The sequence below is a fragment of the Gadus chalcogrammus genome, chromosome 4 (genome assembly GCF_026213295.1).
Source record: "Gadus chalcogrammus isolate NIFS_2021 chromosome 4, NIFS_Gcha_1.0, whole genome shotgun sequence".
NCBI lineage: Eukaryota > Metazoa > Chordata > Actinopteri > Gadiformes > Gadidae > Gadus > Gadus chalcogrammus.
This window is the reverse complement of record NC_079415.1, coordinates 35,331,687-35,339,076: the sequence shown is the minus strand read 5'-3', so window position 1 is coordinate 35,339,076 and position 7,390 is coordinate 35,331,687. Positions and strand designations below refer to the sequence as shown.

The following is a 7,390-nucleotide window of genomic DNA, read 5'->3' as shown; positions in this document are numbered from 1 at the left end:
GGGGGGGGGGGGGGGTTGTTTACGAGCGTGCACACAGACCTCCATTCAGAGAACACTTCAATCCGTTCTGCTCGTTAAAACTTCTTGGAGGCTCTTTATAAAACGTCTCAGAGTGTTCACTGACAACGAAATGGGGGACCAGATATTAGGGCGGGCCAAGGCGTAGGGGCACAGTGATTGGACGAGGATTGGATTGGCGGTCATGGGAGATTTTAGGAGCGTGTTCTGTTGGACGGGCATCAGCCCGCTTGTTTACAGAGAAAAGTGAGGGGCTGGAAGTGAGGACAGACGTTCACTCTGATGTTCACACGTTCACTCTTTCACCAAACCCCCCCCCCCCCCCTCACTCTGACACAACCCCCCCCCCCTCTTCTGTCTCACTAGAGGGGCGGATAACACACAGATTACAACATGCCAGCGCACAAAACCAACCATTAACACCCACACACACATACAGGCACAAGAAACGCACAAACACACAACGATATGTGTATGCGTGCATATATCCTGATACAACTGTGCGATTGTACGCTTCATGCGCACACAAACATAAACTTTTCTATTGACACACACCCTTACACTCGTAAAGATTTGATAGCCAAGAATAAAGGACAACACACACACACACACACAAACACACAAACAGCTGGTAATAACTCCCTTCCAAGGCACGACATGGTTCTAAACATAGACGGTTAAGTTATTAAGACTTAAGTCTTTATCCAAACCCTGGCTAATTACTGTGTGTGGGTGTGTGTGTGTGTGTGTGTGTGTGTGTGTGTGTGTGTGTGTGTGTGTGTGTGTGTGTGTGTGTGTGTGTGTGTGTGTGTGTGTGTGTGTGTGTGTGTGTGTGTGTGTGTGTGTGTGTGTGTGTGTGAGTGAACACAGACGTCACAAGAAAACCACAATCTATTAAAGCAGATGTTTCATCGAGTTATACACGACAAACACTGTCTCATTCTGCACCCTGTCGCACAGAGTCCTTCCCCTGTTTGTAGTGAATAAAGGATTATGGTTAGTGATACGGAGGTGCGTTCTCACCTGATGAGGACAGGAGGAAGATAGGTGTGCTTCTTCTGTGGCGAGCTGAGGAGAGAGAGAGAGAGAGAGAGAGAGAGAGAGAGAGAGAGAGAGAGAGAGAGAGAGAGAGAGAGAGAGAGAGAGAGAGAGAGAGAGAGAGAGAGAGAGAGAGAGAGGGGGAGAAGGAGAGAGCGAGAGAGAGAGACAGAGACAGAGACAGAGACAGAGACAGAGACAGAGAGAGACAGAGACAGAGACAGAGAGAGAGAGAGAGAGAGAGAGAGAGAGAGAAAGACAGAGACAGAGACAGAGACCGAGACAGAGAGAGAGGGGGGAAGGAGGGAGAGAATAATAACATTTATTACCAGTGCCAATAAAGCTTTTGTTTCTAATTGAAAGACTAGGGGGTGAGAGAAAGGAGAGGAGTGAGCTAAGCTCCACTAGGATCAGAATGGATCTTGTTTCATTAATTTGACGTTCGTCCAAATGAAACAGCAGCATCAACACCGAGAGGCTGGGATTACATCCTTCAGGATTCAAACAGACTGTGGGAAAATTAAAAAAGGTGACAAAACACATTAGCCAGCTGTGCTAGCTCAATAGCCAGCTATGTGTTAGCCCATTAGCCAGCTGTGCTAGCTCAATAGCCAGCTATGTGTTAGCCCATTAGCCAGCTGTGCTAGCTCAATAGCCAGCCATGTGATAACACATTGAAAGCATTCTAAGACGCGGGAGATGAAACATTCTACGATATCATCGGATAAAAGGTTTGGCTCTGTAACGACATCGGAAAAACATCTCAGCTGTTGTGAGGGAGGAGCACATAACAACGGTTTAGGGTAACGAAGACACGCAAATGAATACATAGTCTTGTTTCAATCGTCACACAGACTCCGAAAACGACATTGTGTATATGGATTAATAATTGAAGAGGTAAATTAGAACGGAAAGCTGTAGCAACGCTAGATAGCTAGACAGGGCTTGTTCTCAACGCTATCTTTCAACAGAGCCAGATGTCTTTACTGAACTTTCAACATGTCCATCATCGAACAGGTGCAGACAAAATAAATGATGCAAGTGTCGAAATGCACTGAAAGGCGTGAAAAGGCATGAAAAACAATCGGATACACGCGCTCAAAGGCTAAATGGACTGCACTTATACAGCGCCGTTCTAACCAGCGGTCCACTCAAAGCGCTTTACAACACCGCCTCACGTTCACCCAGTCACGCACTCATTCACCCGCCGACGGCGGAGTCAGCCCCGCAGGGCGACAGCCCCGCAGGGCGACAGCCCCGCAGGGCGACAGCCCCGCAGGGCGACAGCCAAGCTGGTCAGGAGCAGTCAGGGTGAGGCGTCTCGCTCAGAGACACCTCGACACTCCGCTGGGAGGAGCCGGGGATCGAACTAGCAACCTTCAGGTTACCGGGGGGGGGGGGGGGGGGGGTACTGTTCTATGCCCAGGGGGCGGGCTCCTCCACCTGCCCTAGCATGCAGCTGGGCCAGGTGGGGGAGCTAGCTAGCGCTCACGGTTACCTCGGCCGCGCGGTCGAACTCCTCAATCACACCATGTGAGAGCGAGCGGCGACATGCAACGCCAGACCCGGCCACGTTCTGGGAGATGGGCGCGTCTCCGAAGGTATTCCGCCGGAAGGGCGGAATACCCAACCCCCCCCCCCCCACCACACACACACACCCCCCTCCCCCCCACGCAGCCCTCCAGCCGGGGGAGCCATCTGGGCTGTCAGTCCCAGGCAATGACGCCGCCACCCCCGCTCCTCACACCCAGGCCAGATGCCTCCTCCCCTGGGGGCCACAAGGCCCCGTCTTGGGGGGCCCTCAGACCTCCAGGAGGCCCTCATGGAGGTCTGAGGGGCCCAGGGTCTACAGGAGGCTGATCCTCTGAGCTGGAGGAAGGTTCTCCGTCACACGGTGGCTGGCGCCGCCGTCGGTGTGTGAGCGAGTGAATGTGAGGCGTTATTGTAAAGCGCTTTGAGCGTCAGCTGCTTATAAAAGCACGTTGTAAACCTCGTTAAAGCACGTTCTAAACCTCGTTACTCTCGTTATCAGCACAGCGGCCATGTTGTGTTCTGGTGATGGGATACTGTTATTGTTGTTGTGTATTTGAACACGTGTCTGTGATCTCGACGGGTGCTGAGGACTAGTCTGTGGGCCCCAGAGGACCTGGGGGCCGTGGCCCGGGCCCAGGGGCCCGCCTGTGACCCCCAAGAGAAGGGCAGCTCAGTGAATAGGGGTACAACGCCCCCAACGCCCCCAACCCCTCACACACACACACACACACACAGACACAGACCCTGTCTTACCATCACATCCTGAGGGTCAACAACCAGGGTGTGTGTGTGTGTGTGTGTGTGTGTGTGTGTGTGTGTGTGTGTGTGTGTGTGTGTGTGTGTGTCTGTGTGTCCCTTTAGCCTCCAAAAATAAATGGACCACACAGACACACACACTAAACATTACACACATCAAACATCGTCATCATCAACATCTTCATGGGAATCTTTTCATGTTTCTACGGAAACAGACCAACTGTCAGGTCCCAGCAGTTCAATACTTTGAGGGGGAAAGAGAGCGAGAGAGAGAGAGAGAGACAGGGGGAGGAGAGGGAGAGAGAGAGAGAGAGAGAGAGAGAGAGAGAGAGAGAGAGAGAGAGAGAGAGAGAGAGAGAGAGAGGGGGAGACATAGACAGAGAGAGAGAGAGAGAGAGAGAGAGAGAGAGACAGAGACAGAGAGAGACAGACAGAGACAGAGACAGAGACAGAGAGAGAGAGAGAGAGACAGAGAGAGAGACAGAGACAGAGAGAGAGAGAGAGCGAGGAGAGAGGGACGGAGAGAGAGAGAGAAAGAGCGGGAGAGATGGAAAATAAAGGCAATGAGAGCGAATGGAGGGAGAGAGGTTTCAGAGCGAGCGATACGTGTAATTAAAGGTACTGGAGGCTGCAGACAGACAGAGGTCTTACCTGGCTTACAGAGGGAGGAGCGGGCGGGCGAGACAGCTGCTGCTGCAGAGAGAGAGAGAGAGAGAGAGAGAGAGAGAGAGAGAGAGAGAGAGAGAGAGAGAGAGAGAGAGAGAGAGAGAGAGAGGAGAGAGAGAGAGAGAGAGAGAGAGAGAGAGAGAGAGAGAGAGAGAGAGAGAGAGAGAGAGAGAGCGAGAGAGAGAGAGAGCGAGAGCGAGAGACACTAAGTGACGTTGACAAGAGTCAATGTGACACATTGATAGATGTTGAGAGACACACACACACACACTAACACACACGTGTCTGGAAATGGAGGATATTTGGTCTGCTATAGCTGGGGGAGACAAAGACCATGTCTGATCTCTAGACATAGGAGTGTGTGTATCTGTGTGCGTGTGCGTGTGCGTGTGTGTGTGTGTGTGTGCACTCTCTCTCTGTTGCGTCACTTTAACAAAGATAAACATTCAGAGACAAAACAAGATAATCTGATCACGTGATCACGCTCTACACTCCAGAGCGAGCCGAGGGATTTGGATATAATCAGAAAGTTTTCTTGTTTCGCTGATTATTCGTCACCAGTTTTCGTTAATACGATTCCGTTGGTGAGTCGACGGCGTTTGTGGCTCGGCGCCATGACAACCGGAGCCCTGGGGGTAGGTCAATCTCTGGGTTGCCATGGCGCCCGCGTGCGGTCATCCCATCAGCTGGCCGCTGACTTCCCGTGGGCCGGGGTTGGGTCGCGGCCCGTCGGCCCGGTGCCCGCCGCCAGAGACGACACTAATCTGACCGCTACGCAAACGAGCGGATCAACCAGCCGTCGGCGCCTACTGCTCGTTACCCATGATGCACTGCGGCCTCCCTGATGGTCCGGGCTCTTTGGCGTAAAGATGGAGGATTACCAACGAGCCGAGACCAAATGAGCAACGCTTTTAGTCGTCCTCCTAAAGTTGTTTTGAGTTTTGATTCCCCTGATGGAGCCGTCAGGTCCTCCATCATAGAGCAGAGCCAAGAGCTCTGCTCTTGGCTCACACACACACACACACACACCCCCTGGTTGTTGACCCTCAGGATGTGATGGTAAGACAGGGTCTGTGTCTGTGTGTGTGTGTGTGTGTGTGTGTGTGTGTGTGTGTGTGTGTGTGTGTGTGTGTGTGTGTGTGTGTGTGTGTGTGTGTGTGTGTGTGTGTGTGTGGCGGACATGCTAACCTGAGCCTAGCCACTCAACCCGAGGCCACACTCCAACCCGAGGCCAGCCACTCAACCCGAGGCCACACTCCAACCCGAGGCCAGACTCCAACCCGAGGCCACACTCCAACCCGAGGCCACACTCAAACCCGAGGCCATAGACCGACCGGAGGCCACACTCAACCCGAGGCCAGAGACCGACCGGAGGCCACACTCAACCCGAGGCCAGAGACCGACCCGAGGCCAGAGACCGACCCGAGGCCAGAGACCGACCCGAGGCCAGACACCGACCTCTGACAGCCCAGACACAAACAGGAAGTGAGCTTCGACGGATGAAACTGAGATTCCGACCTGCTGCCTCTGAACCCTCTCCCAGTCCCTCACCTGTTCCGGAACGTCCCTCAAAGGAACCATAACCCCCCCCCCTCCCAACCTGCCTCCCGGGTGCTTCCGCTTTCACCTCAAAGACCTGACCCCTGGGGGTGGGGTCAAAGGTCGTGTGGTTCAGAGACACGGGGGGGGTGGGGGGGAAGGGGGGCAGGGGAACAATGACGCCGATTTACCGCACTCGTAACGCCGCCCCCCGGGACGGCCGCTAATGAGGACCGCCTCCTGGCCGCGGTTCACACCCCCCCACCCCCCCCCCCCCACCCCCGAAATGGGGAAATGGGGGAAGGGGACCTCGGAGAGTCTCTGGGGGAACGCCAGAGGAATGTGACGGAGGAGAGCTTATGTAACTGGGAGAGAGACCAGGGAACAACTGGGAACCCCCCCGACCCCCCCCCCCCCCCCCCCTGCCCTCCCATCGCCTCCCCCCTCAACCCCCCCCATCCCCACCCCTCTCCATGGGGTCTGCTTTCTTCCCTTCTCTCACACACAAACACACGCACACACACACACAATAAACAACAGAAAAAAAAATCATACACACACGTTCTTAAGCTGCAATGTGTGTGTGTGTGTGTGTGTGTGTGTGTGTGTGTGTGTGTGTGTCCTGATGGAGAAAGAAGACAGGAAATGCCTTGAGTGTAAAATATTCTTCTGAAAAGCCTGGGAGACACTGAGGAAGTGAGCATGTGTGTGTGTGTGTGTGTGTGTATGTGTGTGTGTGTGTGTGTGTGTGTGTGTGTGGTGTGTGTCTTTGTCAGAGAGAGAGAGTTGGACAGAATGTTTGAAGATGTGTGCATGGTGTCTGTCAGGGCGAGAGAGAGAGAGAGAGAGAGAGAGAGAGAGAGAGAGAGAGAGAGAGAGAGAGAGAGAGAGAGAGAGAGAGAGAGAGAGAGAGAGAGAGAGAGAGAGAGAGAGAGAGAGAGAGAGAGAGAGAGAGAGAGAGAGAGACTGAATGTGTGTGAGCTGTAAGTGTGAGAGTATGTGCTGCATGTGTTCAAGGGAGAGTGTGCATGAAGTGCGGGAGTGTGTGTGTGGTGAGAGAGAGAAGGTGTGTGTGTGTGTGTGCATGTGTTTAAGAGTGTGTGTGTGTGTGCATGTGTGTGAGTTGTGTGACATGTGGGGGACAGACTGGGTGTTAGAGCAGAGTTTGAATGCTGGGTTCACACACACAGACAGACACACACACACACACACACACACACACACAAGCTTAAACACACACACGATATGTGAGTTAATGCTTGGGAATACATTGTGGATATTGTATATATTATGTTTCCAACCCTGTTTGTGTGTTTGAATGTGTGTGTGGTTATGTGTGTGCACCCTCACTTGGGTGAGGATGTGTGTGTGTGTGTGTGTGTGTGTGTGGTTTCAGCTGAACCACAGGGTGTGGTCCACAGGGTAACTTTGAAGAGCCTCCATCAGTCCTCGCTACCATGTTCTGACACGCACACACACACACACACACACACACACACACACACACACACACACACACACACACACACACACACACACACACACACACACACACACACCTAGGCACGGCGACACTGACAAAGAAGAAAAGTTATTGGAATGTGTGACGATTCCGGAACGCAGAGCATTCCGGAAAAAGAGCGACTTTATGTTTAGCTCCGACCAACAGGAGCTCCTCTCGTCTGAGAGCCAGAGTGACCCCGAGGGACCACTCAGCCGCTGACCTCCACGCGACCCGCCTGTCATTGAGGAGCAGGTAGGGGTCAGGGTGCCCCCCCCCCCACGCCGCCCAGACGCAAACCAACAGCAAGCTGCCTCACCCGACCGCTCCGTCGCCTCA

General features: G+C 53.4%; 1 protein-coding gene across 1 annotated transcript in view; it reads right to left on the bottom strand.

The window, feature by feature from the left end:
- LOC130381045 (microtubule-associated protein 2-like) overlaps positions 1-7,390 on the bottom strand; it is a 37,733-nt gene that overhangs the window by 21,083 nt on the left and 9,260 nt on the right. The window contains exon 2 of the mRNA XM_056588466.1: positions 1,042-1,086. The gene's annotated coding sequence lies outside the window, so the exon portion shown is untranslated. The remainder of the gene's footprint in view (positions 1-1,041; positions 1,087-7,390) is intronic.